Here is a 19,660-nt window from a genome sequence, read left to right on the forward strand (position 1 = left end):
CAAACGATCCACCCTACCACCCACCCACTCCACTTTCTGTTTATCAATCCAACTACCCAGTCACCTACCCATCCACCCGACCACCCAGATACCCATCCAATCACCCAGTCACCCATCTGTTCACCCAACCCCTCCATTCACTCAGCCTCTCCATCCATCCTACTCAACCTCTCCAACATCCATCTGAACAATTACCCATCCACTCAACCATTTCTTCATCCACCCATCCAACTTTCCGTCTCTTTACCTACCCAACCATCCAGCCACCCCACCATCTACACACCCATCCAAATATCCAGACACCTTTCAACCATCCATCCATCTCCTCATGTACAATGACCCACATTCACTCAACTGCTTCCATCTACAAGGCACCCATCCTAATATCCAACCATGTTTCCATCCACTGAAACAACATCCACTTCCACTCACCCAGTCATCCATCCATCCATCCATCCATCCATCCATCCATCCATCCAACCACCTCCATCTCCCAACCATACTTCCATCCAACCATCTATCCATACTTCCATTTACTCAACCACTCTCACCTACCCATATGCCAGCCCTGCCTTCATCCATCCTCCTTGCATCCATATTCTAATATCTTTATGTCTTCTCATTGTACTTCAGAAAAAGTTCTAATGTTGTCTTCAAATATTTATAGCATCTACTGTGTGCATGGCACTATTTTAAATGGTTTACGAATATTGACTCATTCTGTTTCCTTCAGGACCTTGTAAGATCGATATTATTTTTATTTCCATTTTACAAATGAGCCAAATGAGAGTTAAGGTGACTTGTGGCAAATCATCCATGTAGTAAGTGGCCCTTCATAATTGAGTTCCTACTTTCCTATTCAGCCTCCTTTTCTACCGTTCTTGACCTGGACCTGGATTTTTTCTCTGTGCTGGTCATGCTGGCCTTTTATCAGTCTTCTTTAGTTCTCCTGCCAGAGGGCTTTGGTTCTTCTGGTCCCTCTGTCTGGATGGCTCGTCTTTCCTCTTGCCCCTTAATTCCTACTTTTTCAGAGCTCAGGTCAAACCTGAACCACTTAGAGAGCTGATGGTGCTCAGTCCCTGTCACAGATCGACTATTACTCAGCCACATGGACATCTTCTTAGAATGTCTCTCAGCAACGTTATGCTGCTTAGGTACTTGTTTTTATCCTACCACTTAATAGAGGGGTCCCTATGCACCAGTCATCGTTCTGAGGTCTTTATGGATATAAATTCATTCTATTTATAACAGCTCTTGATGAGGTAGGTACTGTTGTTATTACCTTTTTGCAAACATGAAGTGAGCTGCAGGGACAGCAGTGGGTGTGGCAAGACAATCATAAAGGTACTTGCCTGTCCAGTGCCTGTAGCAATCCTGCCGGTGGCTCTACATGGACTGGGCTGGATGGAGGCTGTGACACTGTGGTCTTTAGAGTAAAGCAAACCTAGGGTCAAATCTTGGCATTACATTTTTTAGCTCAGAGACTTGGCAAATCAGTTTGCCCGTCTGAGCTTCGTTTCCCCATCCGTGGCACCGCTGCTTCTCAGTTGTGTGTTCTTGGACAAATCAGTTTTCTTCTTCAACCTCAATTGTGTCATCTAGTCAAATGGGGTTGGTCTAAGGGTTGAGAAAGATGGGTGCAGGTCCAGTGGCTGGTTCACATCCTGTAGTGGGATGAGTTCCTTGGTAAGCCGACTTCAAGATGGAGATTAGTGTTCTGGAAGTTTCTGCGGAGTGCTCTGAGGATCAACACTTGTGGAGAAGAGAGGGAAGCAGGATTGGGCAGAGGGAGATGGGGCAGTCCCCACAAAGGCCTGTGCCAACCACACGGCCGTGCTGCAGTGGAGATGATCTTCATAGTCAAGTTGAGGTGAAGGAGCTGGATCTTTACATCCTCTCTGCTGGATGCAGGCAGCCCTCTGGAAAGGGGCATGACCTGGGGCCGGACGGTTCTCTTCAGCCAAGGGCAATCCCTGGACAGGGCTGACAGCCGGCAGCACTCTGAGCAGCTGGGGGTGGGGTGTAGAAATAATGTCAGTCCTGAAGGGGGAGCGGAGTGGCACGTGACAGTATCCTTTACCGTCTAGACACGTAGCAAAGGCTCAATAAGCCTTATTTGTCATGGTTGTCATTCTGTGGGAACTGAGACCCTGAGAAGGAATGCAATATGCTCAAGACCACCTGGCAAGCCAGTGGGAGAACCAGGGCTTCAGCCCCTAGCTTTCTGATTCCAAGCTCTCCCCAGCACATCTTAGTATCGCTAAACTTTGTAAACTTTTAATTGTTGTGAACGTGTGAGCAGTTAGTAACACTGAGACAGAAAGAAGGCATGGGTAATGTTCATAAGGCTTCTTGGTTAGGGGCAGGGCCAGGCTGATGACCAGGGTGATCATATAATTTGTTGTTTAAAATTGGACACTTTTATGAGTTAAAGGGGGCACTTTTAAAAAATGAAACTTACATATTAGAATAATTTTAGATTAAATAATTTTAGAAAAGTTGCAAAGATAGTACAGAAAGTTCCCATATGCCCTCTGCCTGGTTTCCCCTAATGTTAACTTCTTACATGACCACAATACATTTGTCAAAGCCAGTTTGTTCGTTACTAGTAACTAAACTCCAGACTTTGCTTGAATTTTGCTAGCTCCCCACTAGTGTCCTTTTTCTGTCCCAGGACCCCATATTGCATATAGCTTTCAAGTCTTCTGAGTGTCCTCTGGTCTGTGACAATTTCTCCGTCTTTCCTGTTTTTCTTGTCCTTGACGGTTTCAAGGAATATTGGTCAGGTATTTTGAGAATGTCCCTCAATTCAATGCGGTTCTCATAATTAGGCTGGGGTTATAGATTTGGGGGAAGAAGACCACAGAAATAAAGTGCCCTTCTCGTCACATCATATCAGGAGCACATGATCGCGACATGACTTATCACGGAAGATGTTGACCTTGATCACTTGGTTAAGGTGGTGCCTGCCAGGTTTCTCTGCTGTAAGTTACCATTGCCTCCTTGCCGTTCTCTGTTCTTTGGAATACATTAAGTTCAGCCCCTACTTGAGGAGGAGAAGGTTCTGGAATGAAGCTCCAGACGGAGGAGCATCAATATGTATTATTTGGAATTCTTCCGTAGGGAAGACTTGCCCCTTCTTCCAAATGGGACATTTTATTTATTTATTTTTTATTCATCTTTATTGTTGAAAGTATTACATATGTCCCCCTCTTCTTCCATTGACCCCTTCTGGCCTGCACCGCCCCCCACCCCAGGCCTTCACCACGCTGTTGCCTGTGTTCATGGGTTATGCATATGTACATGTAAGTTCTTTGGTTCATCTCTTCCCACCCCCACCTTCCCTTTGAGATTTGACAGTCTGTTCCATGCTTCTACGTCTCTGGATCTATTTTGTTCATCCGTTTATTTTGTTCTTTAGATTCCACACATGAGTGAGATCATGTGACACTTGTCTTTCTCTGACTGGCTTTATTTCACTTAGCATAACACTATCCAGGTCCAAATGGGACATTTTAAATTATTGTACTAAGTGCATATAGTTATGACAGGCATAAGCAAGGACTGTCCTGGGACATGGCAGAGCTTAGAGTAGGTAAGAGTGTAGGCTCTTGACTCGAAAGGCCATGAGTTGGAATTCTGGCCCCTGCACTGAAGAGCTGTGTGACCTTGCCAAGCTGCCTCACCACTCTGAGCCCTGGATTCTCGTTCCTCCTAGTGCTGTTTTGAGGAGTAGATGAGCTAATGCCTGTAAAATCCTGGCACAGAGCAGCCAGCGCTGAAAGCAGTCATTGTCATCATCTAACATGTTTGATTTAAAGTTGAGGAAAAGAAGCTTGGGGACAAGGAAGGATTTCCCCAAGCTCTCACCTGTTGGGGCAAACTCTTGCCCCTCCCTGCCCCTCTGCTTTCCCTGCCCTTCTGCCCTCGGATGTGAAGGTGTTGAGCCCCCTCTGTGAAGGCTGCCAGGCCCAAGAATGAGAAGGTGGTATCCAGCTCCCTCCACACGGTGCTGCCAGGAGGAAGTGCAGGGACATTTGGATTCCTCTTGTGTCTGAGTAACTTGTCCTGTGTGCCATGCGGGGTGGAGAAGGGGGGAGAAGGGGCTGGGGGGAGGTGGGGAGGACGATGACTATTGCCTGGCTCAGTTTAAGCTCAGAAGAAATTTCCAATTAAGGAAACCTTTGGGATAGGAGGAAAAGCAGGGTTGTCTCCCTCCTGGGGGCGTTGGTGAGGAATCGGCCACAGAGGAACAGAAAGCTTACCCTGCAGCCACAAGCCTCCTGGGCCCTGGCAGGCGGGGGCGAGGGTGGGGGGTTGGGGGGATGGGAGTTCTCTCCATTGTAATGTCAGGCTCCTTGTCCCGGGCCTACCTGGAACTTGTCAGCTCAGAGTCTAGGATTAAGATAGCTTTCCCAGAGGGAAGGAAGGAAACTGGGATGTCTCTTCCCCCTAAAATGGGCTTGAAGAAGATTCTAGACCTGCACTGTCCACCTGCCATAGGTGGCTGTTGAGCTCTTGAAATGTGGCCGCTCTGGATGGAGATGCGCTTAAGATAAGCCCTGGAAATTCCCAAGTTCAAGTGTGAAACAGGCACTGGGGTCCACAGACTTAGTAAGAAAAGAATGTAAAGTAACCCATGAATCATTTTTTTATATTGATAACATGTTGAAATGGTTCTATTTTAAATATATTGGATTAGATAAAACATTGTTATAATTAATTGCACCTGTCTCTTTTTTACTTTTGAATGTAGCTACTAGAAGCTTTTTAAATGACATGTGTGACTCACATTATATTTTTATTGGACAGTGTTTTTGCTCTAGACCAGGGGTGGGGGACATCCAGCCTGTGGGCCATATAAGGCCTGTGAAATCATTTGGCCTGGCCCTGCCCAGGCATTAGGGGTGAGTTAATTAAATGTTTGACCAAATATAGCAGGCTAATTTTTAAATCGATACTTTTGTATGGCCTGCAAATGATGTTATAAATATCCACATGGCCCTTGGCAGAAAAAAGGTTCCCCATCCCTGCTCTAGACCCACTCAGGCCCCTAGGAGCTAGTCCAACCCCCTCACTGACCAGATGGGGAAACTGAGGCCTGGAAAGGGATGAAAGGAACCCTAGCCACTACGTGGCCAGTAGGGAACTAAGCCTCCTGCTTCTATTTTGTGGTGAAGAACCCTTTCTGTAATACCTTTTAAGGTCATAAATACTGGGCCTGGGAGGGAAGCTGGGATGTTTGGGAAGGTGTCTAAACTTTTCTGGTTGTCATGCCAACGCCCTGATGAATGGCTCTCATCTGGAAGGAGCACAGTGAGTGGTTAACAGTGAGGCTTTGGGTCTGCCTCTCACTTACCATATCTTGCCTTCTCTCCAGACTTCTATGCTGTCATCTCTGGAAAGAGAATAATGATCTCTACTTTGAAGTGTTTTCACAGGAGTTAAATCAGAGACTGTGTGTAAAACCCTCAGCACAGGGCTGGGAGCAGAAAGTGCTCAATAAATGTGAACTGCTATTGTCATTGTCTGGTTTTCTTGTTCTTGTGTCCCAGAAGCAGAGGCAGGGGCTGGCCTGCAGGGGTTCTCAGCTGCCCCAGGGAGTGAGGTTCGGAACATCAATGTTTGTTCCAGGGTGGCCTCAGTGTGGCCCTGAAGACAGGGCATCCTGAACTGGTCTGTATTCTGCATCTCCACCTCCACACCTCCATCTCCTCCCCAGGCCAGCCCTGGGAATTCCCAAGTTTAGTGCAGGGTTAGAGCTGGCTTTGTGAGTTACTGAGAAAGGAATTTCTCAGGTGAGCAGGAGCCCCTATGGTACAGTAGCTAAGAGCTTGGACTGTGGAGTTGAACAGACCCAGGTTTGAATCTGGTTTCAACTTCCTGTAAGCTGTGTGACCGTAAGCCAGTAACCTCACCTCTCTGGATCCCATTTTCTTCTTTATTCCTCAAATAGGAATTAGATTAATTCTTCCTTCAAAGTATGGCTACAGAGTAAAAGAACGAGCCCATTAAAGGGCCTGTGCTTTGAAGGCGTGCAGGGAGGTAGAAGCTGTTCCTATGAATCATGTATTGTTCTGTACTCATCGAAGTGTCTCCCCTGAGAAGGAAATCACGCGAGGGAAGGCCTGTCTTCTCTCATAGTCCCTGCAACTGTTTTCCAAACTGGCATCTTCTGCACAATTTCAGGTTTTTTTAAATCCATGCACCACCTCTACTTACCATTTGTTCCTACTTACCATTTTAGTCTCTGCCTTTAATTCAAATTACTTAAGAACATATGCATTTATTGAAAAGGAAGACTTTTGAGTCATTGGTCAAAGTGGGAGACCCATACTTGGGAAATTCGGAAAAGAGAACGCTATTATTCAAGTCTGAGGATAAACTCTTAGTGCCAGAGGTGCTGAGCCCGAAGTCTGCTCTCCTTTTGCTCAAAAGCAACATTGGCAAGAGATCGGCAGGTGTGAAATACCTGTGGGCACCTGACCGAGGTTTGTCCTTGACTCACAAGAAGAATGGACCTGGTACGGTTTCAGGCTCAGACTTTGCACTGCCGGCTTCCGTTTCCCTCACCACCAAGGTACGCAGACCACCCAGGGGGAAGAGGGCCTGACCCTGGGCCAGGTCTGAGGGGAGGGTCTTGGTAATTGCCTGAGTTCGAGCCTGTTTATTTAGTTTTATTTCATAAATACCCATATAGTCTTTATTTCTGGGTTCCAGGCAGGATTCTATTTACCTTACATATAATAACTTACAAACAGCAACCCTGAGGAAGGTTCTCTTATTCCCATTTTACAGATGAGGAAACTGAGGCACAGGCAGCTTAAGTATCTCAATCGAGTAATGGCAGAGCTGGGAGTTGAGACCCCAGAACCAGGAGACCTGGTTCTAGAATGCTCTGGACCAGTGTGACCTTTGGACAGCATCTTGGTGGGTGAAAGGGAGGCATGAGCAGAGTGATTAACTGCCCCAGGGGTGGTCTGGCAAAGGACCCTGAAGGTGGTGGATGACGCTGGTTCAGAACTTGCCAATTGGAGAAGAGGGAGAGAAAGGTCAAACCAGGTAGAGGCATGGAGGTAGGAATGTGTGTGGTGTATTTTGGGAGCAGCGAGTCATTGGGGTACTGGCGTGTATGGGGAAAGAGATTAGAGATGAGGCTGGGAAGGCAGCCTGGGGCCAGGTAGGGACGGGCTTTGAGTGCCAGGTTAAGGAGCTTCAGATTTATTATGTGGCGGGCACCATTTGAGTGCTTAGCTGAATACTCTTATCTAATTCTAACTGCAGCATATAGGGATTTTGCTTTTAACATGGCCTGAATCACACAGCTAGTAAATGCTAGAACTGAGATTCTGGCCCCAGTGGCCACCATTCACTGCCCATGCCCATAGAGGCAAAAGTTTGCCCTTGCTCGCTCTCTCTCTTTCTGGCTCTTGTCCTGAGATTCCTGAATATGGGGCTCTATTGAGGGGATAAAACTCCCTTGAAATGTTGGACAGACACCCCACCCCAGACTCCTGCCATCCATCACATCCCTCCTTCTAGAATTACCAGATGGACAGAATCCCTTTGATCCCAGAGACTGGAGGCCCCGGGTGAATGGAATGTCCTGAGTTGCCAGAACCAGACTCTCGTGACATACACGAGGCAACTGTGACTCCATGGACAGCCTCTGAGCTGAATGGTCTGGGGAGAGAGAGAAGAGCTTGCCTGGGTCTCTGGAAAAATACAGGGACAACGTGTTTAGGGGAGCCAGGCCTTCCAAGCTTGGGGAGTGGAGAACCAGAGGAAAGACCCTGAGAGCTCCCATCAGCCCTCAGAAAAAGCTGGTCAGAGTGGAAATGCACCTTCGGGAAGATGCAGCCCAATGTGCTCATTTCACAGGTGGAGAAACTGAGGCCTGGAAAGGAACGGTGACTCAGGGTCAGAGAAGAGGAGGAGTGTGGCCAGAAGGCTCTTGTGAGACCTCAGTTGGCTTCTGGGTCACATTGAAAAAATCAGCTAGGCAGGGGACAGGGCTCTGGGAGGCCGGGAGGAATGTTTTTATCTCTCCCGGTCCCAGCACTCTATGAAGTGTGCTTACGATCCAGCTCCAGAACCTTTCCAGCTTGATGTTTTCAGCCTAAACAGCAGAGTTAGAAAACAGACAGGCAATAGCCTGCAATTAGAGAGAAAAACGCCCCTTTCCTCCAATGCAAGGGTTTCCCTACGTCTCAGTGAAAGGTCCAACGCCTGAAGCCGGTGCTTGGTCCCAACCAGTGTCAGGGACTCAGGGGTCAACGCCAGAACAGCCCAGACAGAGGTGTTAGACTAACAGTCATCATGAGAATGGCAGTGGCTGCCGCAGGGTACGGGCTTGAGGGCTCAGACTCAGAGTCAGGTTGCCTGGTTCCTTCTAGTCCTGGACACTTGCTGCCTGTGGTGGCAAGTGACTTTCCCCGGAACCCTCTGTACCTCCATTTCTTCATCTCAAAGATGTGGATCACACAAGAACCCACCTTATGGGGCATATGAAAGGATCAAGTGCTTCGGACAATGCCAGCACAGCTCAGTGCCCCGTTCTCACTACTGAGTGCCAGGCTCTGTGCCAATTCCCTATATTGCATCATCTCATGTAATCCTCACGAGGGAGGTGCCATCCTCTCTAATAAAAGAGAAACATGGTAATTAGCCGTACCTCCGCTACCCTTCCCATTGGCTAATCAGGGCGATATGCAAATTAACTGCCAGCCAAGATGACGGCCGGCAGCCAGGCAGCTTAAAGCGAACATGAGGCTTGCTTGCTTCAGTGATGGAGGACTCCATCGTTCCCCGCCTGCTGCTGCCGGCCTCTGAGCTTGCAGTTTGAAACATTGTTACAAATATAGAAGCTAAACAAAACCCCAGAAACCTGCTTTCAGCCAGCCGGGATCTCAGAGCTGGAGTTGAAACAGTGTTTCGATTATAGAACCCAAAAAAACCAGATACCTGCTTTCAGCAGCCGAGGCCTAAGTGCTGGAGCCAAGCCTCAGAGCTAAAGCTGGCCCAGAATAAAAAAAAAAAAAAAAAAAAAAAAAGGAGTGGTTGGGAGCTTTAGTCATCCCCAGCCTGAAAACAGCCCTCAGCCCCTCACCCAGACTGGCCAGGCACCCCAGTGGGGACCCCCACCCTGAAGGGTGTGTGACTAGCTGCAAACAGCCATCATCTCCTCATACAGACTGGCCAGGCATCCCAGTGGGGACCCCCACCCTGATCCAGGACACCCTTCAGCGCAAACCAGCTGGCCCCCACCCGTGCACCAGGCCTCTATCCTATATAGTAAAAGGGTAATATACCTCCCAGCACCAGGATCAGCGTGACAGGGGGCAGCGCCCAAACCCCCTGATCGCCCTGCGGCTCTGTGTGTGAAAGAGGGCGGGGCCACAACCTCCCTATCCGCCCTGCTCTGTTCGTGACAGGGGAAGGCACCCCAACCCCCTGATCAGCCCTGCTCTGTGACTGATGGAGGGAGCTCCCCAACCCCCTGATCGCCCTGCAGCTCTGTGTGTGATAGGGTGCGGCGCCCCAACCCCCTGATCGGCCCTGCTCTGTGTGTGACAGGGTGCGGTGCCCCAACCCCCTGATTGGCCCTGCTCTGTGCATGACAGGGGGTGGCATCGCAACCTCCCCATCGACACTGCCTTGAGTGTGACGGGGCGGTGCCCCAACCCCCCAATCGGCCCTACCCTGAGCGTGACTGAGGCCGGCATCGCAACCTCCTGATCCGCCCTGCTCTGTGCATGACAGGGGGCAACACCCCAACTCCCCAATCAGCCCTGCTCTGAGCCCGACCAGGGGCTGCACCTAGAGATTGGGCCTGCCCTCTGCTACCCGGGAGTGGGCCTAAGCCAGCAGGTCGTTATCTCCCGAGGGGTCCCAGACTACAAGAGGGCACAGGCTGGGCTGAGGGACCCCCTCTCCCCCCCTGAGTGCACAAATTTTTGTGCACCGGGCCTCTATTATATTAACCCATTTCACAGATGAGGAAACTGGCACAGCAAGGTTTCACATTCCCTGTTGGAAGGGAAGTCTTTGAGCTCTAGTGTTTCATGCTACTCTCCTGCCTCGACCTTGGCGCGTGGCCATACTCTTTTGTATGCCAGAGCTGTTGAGAGCTTAGGCTGGGGAGGTGGAGAAATAGAGGTACAGACCCCGCTCTGTTGCTCGCTGGCTGTGTGTCCTTGATCCACTCTGAGCCTCACTCTCCTCGTCTATAGAATGGGGGCAGTAACAGCTTGCCTCCCAGATTATGGTGAGGACTAAATGAGATAATGTGTGTAGAGGACTTTGCACGGTCTTGATGCTCAGTGGGTGCTGGATAAGGAGAGGCCTTGGCCAGTTTTATCATCATTCTCCTTACCCCGAGACTCAGTGGCTCAGAGAGGCCAGCAGGCTCCTCCTCCAAGCTTCATCTTCCCCCAGTGCTATCTGTTTTGTGCCCCTGGGTTTCCAAAGCCCAGTCTAACTTCCACCTGACTTCCTAAGTTCATACCAGTGAGTCTGTGCCATTGAGAGAGGAGTTAAAAATAAAGCCCAGCCTTCAACTCCTTCAAGTAAACACCAGCTCTCTAAAAATAGCTCCCTTGCCACAGGTCTCTCTCTGGAGCCAGGCTGGCCCGAGGGATGGAACTTGGAGAGGCTGTTGTCACAGCCAGGTAGGCCCCAGGCCAAGCGTCCACATCACCCCACCTGGCCTCGGAGCCTCTGGTCCTGAGGGGACCCAAGTGCCCCTTATTGTCTCCAGCCTCTTTTCTGTCTCTCCTGCCACCAGCCCCTCTCACCACACCACACTCAGGGCCCCTCCTCCTGCCCTATACTCTTCTCCTCACAGACGCTGGAGTGAGCTTTCCCGCATGTAAGCCTGGCCATGCCACTCCAGTGAGCAAAACTGTCATGGGTCTTCAGTTGGGTTTCCCTGAAAGCAGAGCCTGAGACAAGGATTTGGGTGCAGGTAAGTTGAGTGGGAGGTGATGCCAGGAAGGAGGAGGCGAGAGGAAGTGAGTGGGTAGAGTGACGCAGGGAAGAAGGAAAAGCCCATATAAATGTCTGTTATTGAGTCGTCACTGAAGGCCAGAGACTGGGACCTCATACAGAACACCTCCAGATTGTGCGCCTGTGGGGTGGGGGGTGGGTGGGCAAAGCATTACCCATTGGCTCAGTCCCCCCTTCTCTGAAGATTCCTCCTGGGGGCATAAGCCCCCGGTGCTTAGAGATGTGCTTGTACTCGGGGCCTCACACAGCATCAGAGCAGGCTCTGGGCACAAACCGGAAAGTGCCAGGGGGAGGAACTTCAGCCATAGTCCCGTCAAAGGGCCATTTTCTTTTCTGCCCATCATGCTTTTTCCTGGCTCTTTATCTTGCTAATTCCATCTTGTTCATCAGGCCTCACCCGGCTCAAATGTTCTCCAGGGAAGCTCTGAGCTCCCATCTAGTCTGGGTTCCCTGGCACCCTGTGTGCTCCTGCCTCAACGGCCACCTCCTGCCCTGTCTGTACTTACACTGTTTTCCTGTTTGGTTGTTCACTACATGAAGCTAGGGGCCCTGTTTGCCATGTTCACTGCTAGGTGCCAGCACCCAGCACATATGTGAGGCTCAGGGAACATGGTGAGCGACTAGTATGAGGTCTCAACCATCTCATAATAGGAGGCACCTTCCACTGGACTCATTTAAGCCTTCAAACACATTCAGCAAATATTTGTTGAGCACCTGCTATATGCCAGGTCATGTTCTAGGCTCTTAGGGAAGAAAACCGAAAGATCCTGGCCTGTGTGGAATTTACATTCTGTTTGGGGAGATAGCATAGCAGACATAATAAATTACAGAGCAAATTGCCTTTATTTTTTTAAAAATTTATTGATTTGAGAGAGAGAGAGAGAGAGAAACGTTGATTTGTTGTTCCACTTATTGATGCATTCATTAGTTGATTCTTGTATGTGCCTTGACTGGGGATCGAACCCGCAACCTTGGTGTATCAGGATGACGAACCAACGGAGCTACCCGACTAGGGCTGCAAGTTGCCTCTGAATAAATGTCCTCCTTGAGAAAGTGACATGAAGGAGTTGGAAGAGTTAGCCAAGGGGGTATCTGGGGGAAGAGCAGCCCAACAGAGGGCAGAGCAAGGAGAAAGCTCCAACGTGGCCGCAGGCCAGGCATGCTCCAGGGACAGCAAGGAGACCGGCATGGTTGATGGGGGCTGAGAGAGGAGGGCGAGACTAGAAGAGGCCAGAGAGAGTGTGGGGTGGGGGGTGGGGTGGGTGGGGTGGGGACAGATCACTATGCCAGTATGGGAGCCTTTAGCCACATGCAGCAATTTAAATAGAAATTAATTGCAATGAAATAAAATTTCCATTCTGGAGTTGCAGTAGCCACAGGTCAGGTGCCCGACAGCCGCCGTGTTAGACGGCACAGATATAGACCATTTCCCTCATTGCTCAAAGTCCGAGGGGTCATGCCTTAGCAGGGCCCTGCAGGTCATTCATTGTAGGGCAACAACCTTGCCCACGCATAACTGGGCACACATCCTGGGGTCCTTTCCTCACCTCCCAAAGTGGGTATGATTAAAGCATGCAAGGCCATTTGGTCCAGCCCCAGACAATGTCCGAATGCCTTTCCCAGCATCCTTGCCAACACAGCCCTGCAATCACTGCTTCTGTATCTCCCGGCATGGGAAACTCACCACCTCCTGAGACAGCCCAGGCCGACTTCGGACAGCTTTGTTGTTGGACTTGCTAAAACCAGAAGAATGTTCTGCCTCTTTGTCGCTTCTAAACATTGGTCCCAGTTCTGCCCCGGGGACGGTGTCATTAGAACTGTGGTCAGTAACAGGGGACAGAACCTGCCCGTAGTGTCTTAGCCACTGGGATTATCTTCTCATCAGAAGATCAGAGAGGCAGCTCCAGGATGCCCTCAGGGACCCACGTCCACCTTCTGCTCTCCTTAGAGCGTGGCTTCTGGTCTTTTACCCAAAGATGACCCCTGCATCCCTAGCTTCACCTCTGTATCCAGGGCAGAGGTTGAAATGCAAAACTTCTCTTCAGGGGAAGTAAAGCCCACCGGCTTTGTACCTCATGCTCCAGAATGGATCACGTGGCCTTCCTTTGATGCAAGGAGTCCGGGAGGTGAATATTTTTAGCCGGACACATCGCTTTCCTGAGCAAGATGAGGCTCTGTTAGTGGGGATGAAGGGGAGAATGGGTGCTCGGTGAGCAGCTAGCAATGTCTGCAGAGACAACCCTGCAGAGATTTGAAGATTGTGACCTTCACAGCCCCAAGAGTCTCCTCTGATCTTGACTTCTCCAAGCCCTGCCCTCGGCTTCCGTTTTCACGTCTCTCCACTTTCTCCGTTTTCCAGTTGGAGAAACAGAGGCACAGGTTTGGTGATCAAGAGCTGAGGTTTGGGGGTTGGACGACACTGGTTCCTTCTGCGCGTTGCTCTCCTGAGCCTCAGTGTCCCAGCAGGTGGAATGTGGTTGAAATCAGTGTAGTACTTACTGCTGAGGGTGTGAGGGCAACAGGAGATAGCCCACGTCAGGGGCTAACCACAGTGCCTGGCGCGCCGTAACGGACTACTCAGCAGTGGCGGTTGGCATTTTTATTATTCTAACTACTATTGCCCTTGCCTCATCGGTTCCTTCTGGTGTTGTTGACGGCAGAACCAGAGAGCCCACATCAGTTGAACACCGCTGGGATCGCTGCGGTGTTTCCATCATCCCAGCAATCACCCCCGGGAGAGCCTCTCCCCTTCCATGGAGAAGGGGGGTGTGGAGTGGGACTGCAGAGGGGGGGGAGGGGCTGCCGTGGGGATCCAGCTCCAAAGCCGCTTGAGCCAAGCCACATCCTATCACATTACTGCTGAAGTGCCGTTCCCATCAGTCAGGCTCGTGAAACCCTAGCTGGGAAGGGGTATTACCGCAAGGTCACGGCTGCCCACTGCCAAAAGCCATAACCCCACAGGGGTTTGCTGTAGCTTTGCCAGGAGCCTGGCCAAGGGTGGGGTCCCTGAGCTCTGACCCGCCAGGTAGAGGGTCAGAAACGCACACAGTGGGCCCGCTAGAAGGGAAAGTGTCAGAGGCCCACTGGGGCAGTCCCTGGGCTCCAGACCTGCAGAATTCTTCCCTGGCCACCCCCTGGGGTGGAAGCAGAGACCAGCATTGTGTGGCAAAGAAGCCGCCCTAGAGCCCTAATGATTTCCTCCTTTATTTGTTAATAGGTTACACGTCCACACCATTCCAAATCCCATTTATAAAAATGTAGTCTGTCTCCTTGTCCTGCCCTCCCCTCGTGCCACCTCCTCACCCCATGGGCAGCTACTGTTTGCAGTTTCTTCCCTTCCAAAGGTACTTGCTGCCTATATTACGGTGGAACTTAGGAAACTGCTAATATGAGACCATGTTTGACTTCCAAAATGTAAACTTATACAGTTCCACCTAAAATAAGCAAATGCACATTTAGACGCCAGTTTTCTCCTCTTTCTTACACAAAAGGGAGCATGTTAAGCATACAATTCTGAATCTTGCCTTTTTCTCTCCACTGTGTATATATCAGAGATCTTTTCAAACATAGAACTTCACCAGTTTTTAACACCTGCACCGTGTTCCATTATATACATAATTTATTTATTCGGACCCCTGTTGCTGAACAGGAGTGCTTGGGTCGTTTCCAGAATTTAGCTGCCAGAAAAAAGCTGTACACTCACCATTTCACCCATGGACTAGTATTTGCTAGGATAAGTTCCCTGAGGCGTCACTGAGCAAAGGCCCTCTGTAGTGGTTGTTCCTCTTTATCTTCCTTTCCACCATGTATGAGGGTGAGAAGACCCCGCAGCTGACTGCTAAGTGACTTGGGCAAGTCTCTGCCCTCTAAGGGTCTCCGTTTCCTGGGGCACTGAGCTCTCTTTGCCTTGTCCTTGGGAAAAATAGCTGTCTCAGATTCGCCTCCTTGCCTGGCCTTTCCCATGCCCCAGAAACGCGCAGCTACTGTTGCTATGGCTTCTTTGGGAGATGACTTCAGCCCTAATGGAGGCGAGGCAGCCCATGGAAGAGCAGGCAGAGGGGGCCAGCATGGGCAAAGGCGCAGAGGTGGGAGAGTATGGGGTAAGGCAGAATTCCCAAATGCCAGTCACTGATACACTTTCCTGAGCCATACCATATCCCTGTGCCATCTGGGTTATTATTTCCTTACTAATTTAAAATACTTTAACTTTATTAAACCTACATTTATAGCAGTGAACTTTATTTAGTTCATTGCTTTAAATAGAAGTCAGTGCTATATAAAGAGTAGTTAGGAAAAAACACACAACAACAACAGCAACAACCAGAAAATACATACACACAAGGAAAAGATAATACAATGAAGTAAGCATCATTAAATCATCCCTCAGCCCAGCTAGCATGGGAGGTCACAGTTCTATTCCGGGTCAGGGCACATACCCGGGTTGCGGGCTGGATCACCAGTGCGGGAGGCAGCTGATCAATGATTCTCTCTCATCAATGATGTTTCTCTCTCTCCTTCTCCCTTCCTCTCTGAAATCAATAAAAATATATTTAATAAAATAAAATAAGACTTTGTCATTTTCCAAGAACTACCCACAGGGAGAAGAGTGGACACCTGTATAGAGCTTGGGATGGGGTGAGGGTGTCTTCAGCTACCCCAGCTCCTTCATGAGCAAATTGCAAGGTTGTTGTTGGTGTTTTTTTTTTGTTATTATTTTTTTTACACTCAGATGCTGCCCAAGACTCACTCAGAAAATTATCCTATGATAAATAGGGGAGAGGAGACCTTGTGGTCAAAGATAGCAAACCTCTAGAGCAGTGGTTCTCAACCTTCTGGCCCTTTAAATACAGTTCCTCATGTTGTGACCCAACCATAAAATTATTTTTGTTGCTACTTCATAACTGTAATGTTGCTACTGTTATGAATCGTAATGTAAGTATCTGATATGCAGGATGGTCTTAGGCGACCCCTGTGAAAGGGTTGTTAGGCTGCCAAAGGGGTCGCGACCCACAGGTTAAGAACCGCTACTCTAGAGCTTTTTTTTAGTAACCTGTTTTTCTAAGGGGGGTTGCAGAAATTGTCCAGGGAGGAGGTGAAACATAAAGGTCTGAATTTGCTGAGACAGTTAACTATTTTCTAGTTAATGTCTATTCTGAGAAGTAATATGCTTATTAAATAGCTCTTAGAGGGGTTGGGTGTGTGTGTGTGGAGAACCCTGCTTCCTGGAGTTTGCCAATTTCCCTGGTGTAAATACTGCCACTATGGCTGATTTCAAGCTATCAATGTACCAGCCACTGAATGCAGAGCTGGGAAGACATGTGCTAATGTTGCTCTCTTGGCAAGCAGGGCTTTAATGAGCAGCTCCAGCACACCCTTAGCTCCTGGCTTGATTTCTGTATGTCTGTTCTGCTTCAAGCTGTAGCTCAGAGGTCTCTTCTGCAGGGAAGCTTGCCAACCCCTTTTCTTCCACTGGGTTCCCTATTCTAGAAGCTGCACATTCTGAACTGGATTGTTTTCTTATAGATCCTCTCTACTAGACTGTAAGCTCCTATGGCCAGAATTCTGATTCCAAGTTTCTTTATAGCCCTATTGCATTGTCATATGCTTATCCTTGGTAGGCAGGCACCTAGAAAATGCTTCTAGAAGGCAGGCAAGAAAAAGGACAGAAGGTGATGGGGTTGGAGATCCTGTCCAGGAGCCAGTTTCTGATCTGTGACTTGGTGGCAGTATGACCTGTTTCCTCATCTGTAAAAGGGTCTCTTTTATTTTCCTCTGCTCCAGCCAAGTCAGGCCTATCGCTGCATAGTAATTACGGTAATAATAATAATAGTAATAGTAATGGCTACTGATTATTCATTCAGCACATTTTTATTAAGCACCTTCTAGATCCTGTTCTAGCTGCTGGGGATTCATCAGTGAACAAAATAGACAAAAATCCATTCCGTGTGGCCCTTCCATTTCACATTTGCAACATGCCACAAACTGAGCAGACTTTCACAGGCACCATTTCATTTGCTGTCTGGGCAACCCTGAAGGGCAAAGGTATCATTAGCTCCATCGTACTGCCGCGGGAAGTGAGGAGAAGTAGAGTCACATGAATTACCAGAGGTCAGCTGGTGTGTAAAGGGTGGTGATGGGTCTAGGACCCTGGCTTCTGGTCCCAGGAACTGGTTCTTAGCCATTGTGACATGCCCTACTCTGCCCACAGGCCCCTGTCTGCCCACTTCTCTGCCTTTGCTCAGGCTGTTCTCAATGCCCTTCCCCACAGTGCCCTCTACCCATTTGATCTGTTCCATGGATGCATCCCTCAGGCCCACTCATGACCTGGCCGCTCCCTAATGGTGTCTTCTCTGTCTCTGGCCCTGCCTCCAAATCCTTCCTCTTTATCCAGCCAGCCATGGTTGGTCACCAAGAATGGAACTCTCTACTTCTTTATTTTGCTCCCTTAGACACCTCTTTCCCTTCCCCACCAGTCTGCCATGCCAGGGCTCAGGAACGGACCCACATGAAGAGCTCAAGAAATATCTCTTCATTAATGCATTAAAATCCTTGACTTTTCCTTGACTTCTAGCTCAAGTCTCAGTTTGAAATTCTTCATTGTAAGCATTATTTATTTTTCCTGGGAAATATGAAGGTAATATCTGTTAAAAAACAAACAAACAAACAAACACACAAAACAACAAAAACAAAAAAACCCCAAAAACCTCAACAGCCCTGTGTACCTACTCTGTGGGGGATAGAGTGCTCATTGCTGCAGAGGTCACACAAATGACAGGCATACTCGCTGACCTTCAGCCTCAGCTGGCACCATTGTGTGGTCGAGGCTGGGATGACCACATGCCCAAGTGCCTGGAACAACCCTGGTTCCTGCTAGATATTAACAGTTGCCTCTTACCCTCAGGCGCCCAGGTTTGAATGATAAGCTCTCCAGTCACTCCAAACAAAGTCTGAGGTCATAACCGCTATTACTGCTCTAAGCACTTTGCAAATACCAATTTATTTAATTCACTAACCCTATGAGGCTGGTGCTATTATTCTCCCATTTCACAGATAAGAAATGGAGGCACAGGGCAGTAAAATAACTAGCTTAAGGTCACACAGCCAGGAAGAAGCAGGGTAGGATTTGAACCCAGGTCATCTGGTGCCAGAGTTCTCTCGCTCAACCACAGTCTCAGCAAGAACTTCTCCATGAGGCCTTCCCTTACCAGTGCTTGGGCGAGATGTGTGTCCCCTGCCCCACCTCACCAGGAGCCATGGGCTTATCCCAGTCCTGACTGCTGTGACATGGTTTTGTGACAGGAAGATAGCAGTGGGGGGTCGGAATCTCCTCTGGAGACCTCCTGCTTGGCATAGCTCCTGGGGCCAAATAAAACCTCTGGGAATGCTTTTCAACCAAGGGATGTGGGTTTTCCAGGGCTGGGCTGGCCCCTCCCTGTGGCAGCCGGGATGCCAGCCCCCAGGAGTAGATGTAGCTGCCTGGAATTCCTTCCCGAGGCTGAGGCTCCGTATCAGTTTTCAGAGCAGCCTGGAGTGGGATGAGAGGGGTCAGGGACACTGGGGGCTGCTCTGGGAAAAGCTGGAATGCCATAGTGGAGTCCCACCTGGGAGGGGCCGGAGGCGGGGGAGGCTGCTGGGCAGGGAGGGCTCAGCTGTCACATTCCTCAGGCTCACAGAAAGCTCTCCTGGGCGCCTTGTCCTTATTTAGGCAGGAGATGTCTGCTGACTCTGGGCCTGTGGGATGCCATTGCAGGCTGGCTCCCTGGGCGGGGTGGGGCAAGGTGGGGGTGCACGCCCTGAGCCAACTCTGTGAGCCGACTCTGCAGGCTCTCTGGGGCAGGCGACCCAGCTCTCCAGGGTGGGAATTTCAACCCCTGGGGAGAAAAATTACTTCCTAAGTAATAATGATAAAGATAGTAGCTACCATTCATGGGGTGTACCTACTATGTGCAGTGCACCACGCTAGGCTAGTCTATAAAACTCCATGAGATGAGTTTCTCCTGTTCACTGCTGCACCCCCAGATCTAGCCCAGGACCTGGCACACAGTAGGTGCTTAGTAAATACTGGTCACGATCCGATAACTATACACCTCCCACAGGTCCTCGCAATAATTCTAGTGGTAACTAAGTGCTGTTATTAACCCATTTTACTGGTAAGGAAACTGAGACTTGCAGAAGTTCCATGACTTGACAAAGGTCATGCAACTTGGAAGTGGAGGAGCTGGGGTTTGAAACCAGGTTGTCTGACTCCAACACTACACAATGCTTCCATCTTCTTATTTTGCTTTTAGTCTCACTGGAATGCCTGGCTTTCTCCCTTCATGGGCTGTGTGAGTTGGATGGGTTACACACCCTTTTCACTCTCAGTTTCCCTCATCTGTGAATTGGGAATTGATAGTGATATCTACCTTAGAGAATATTGTGGGGACTAAAAGAGATCAAACAGGCAAATGTCTTAGTGTCATGCCTGGTACACAGAATGCGCTCAACAGCTATTACCTATTGATGGTGATGAGGCGGAGGAGGAGGAGGATGGGCCCTGGGAATTCAGCATCCTCCTGGCTGGATTGGACCCAAGGAGCAGAGTGGGCAAAAGGTGAGGCCATTCCCCAGCAGGCTTTGTCCCCTCGTGGAGCACAGAGACAATCATGGCCAT

The 19,660-nt window shown here is 49.5% G+C and overlaps 1 protein-coding gene across 1 annotated transcript in view; it reads left to right on the plus strand.

The window, feature by feature from the left end:
* Positions 1-19,660, plus strand: part of JPH2 (junctophilin 2) — a gene marked incomplete at its 5' end in the record, with an annotated part of 60,871 nt that overhangs the window by 21,848 nt on the left and 19,363 nt on the right. The window lies entirely within an intron of this gene.

This window comes from Myotis nattereri (genome assembly GCF_964212035.1).
Source record: "Myotis nattereri genome assembly, chromosome: 8".
Lineage (NCBI taxonomy): Eukaryota > Metazoa > Chordata > Mammalia > Chiroptera > Vespertilionidae > Myotis > Myotis nattereri.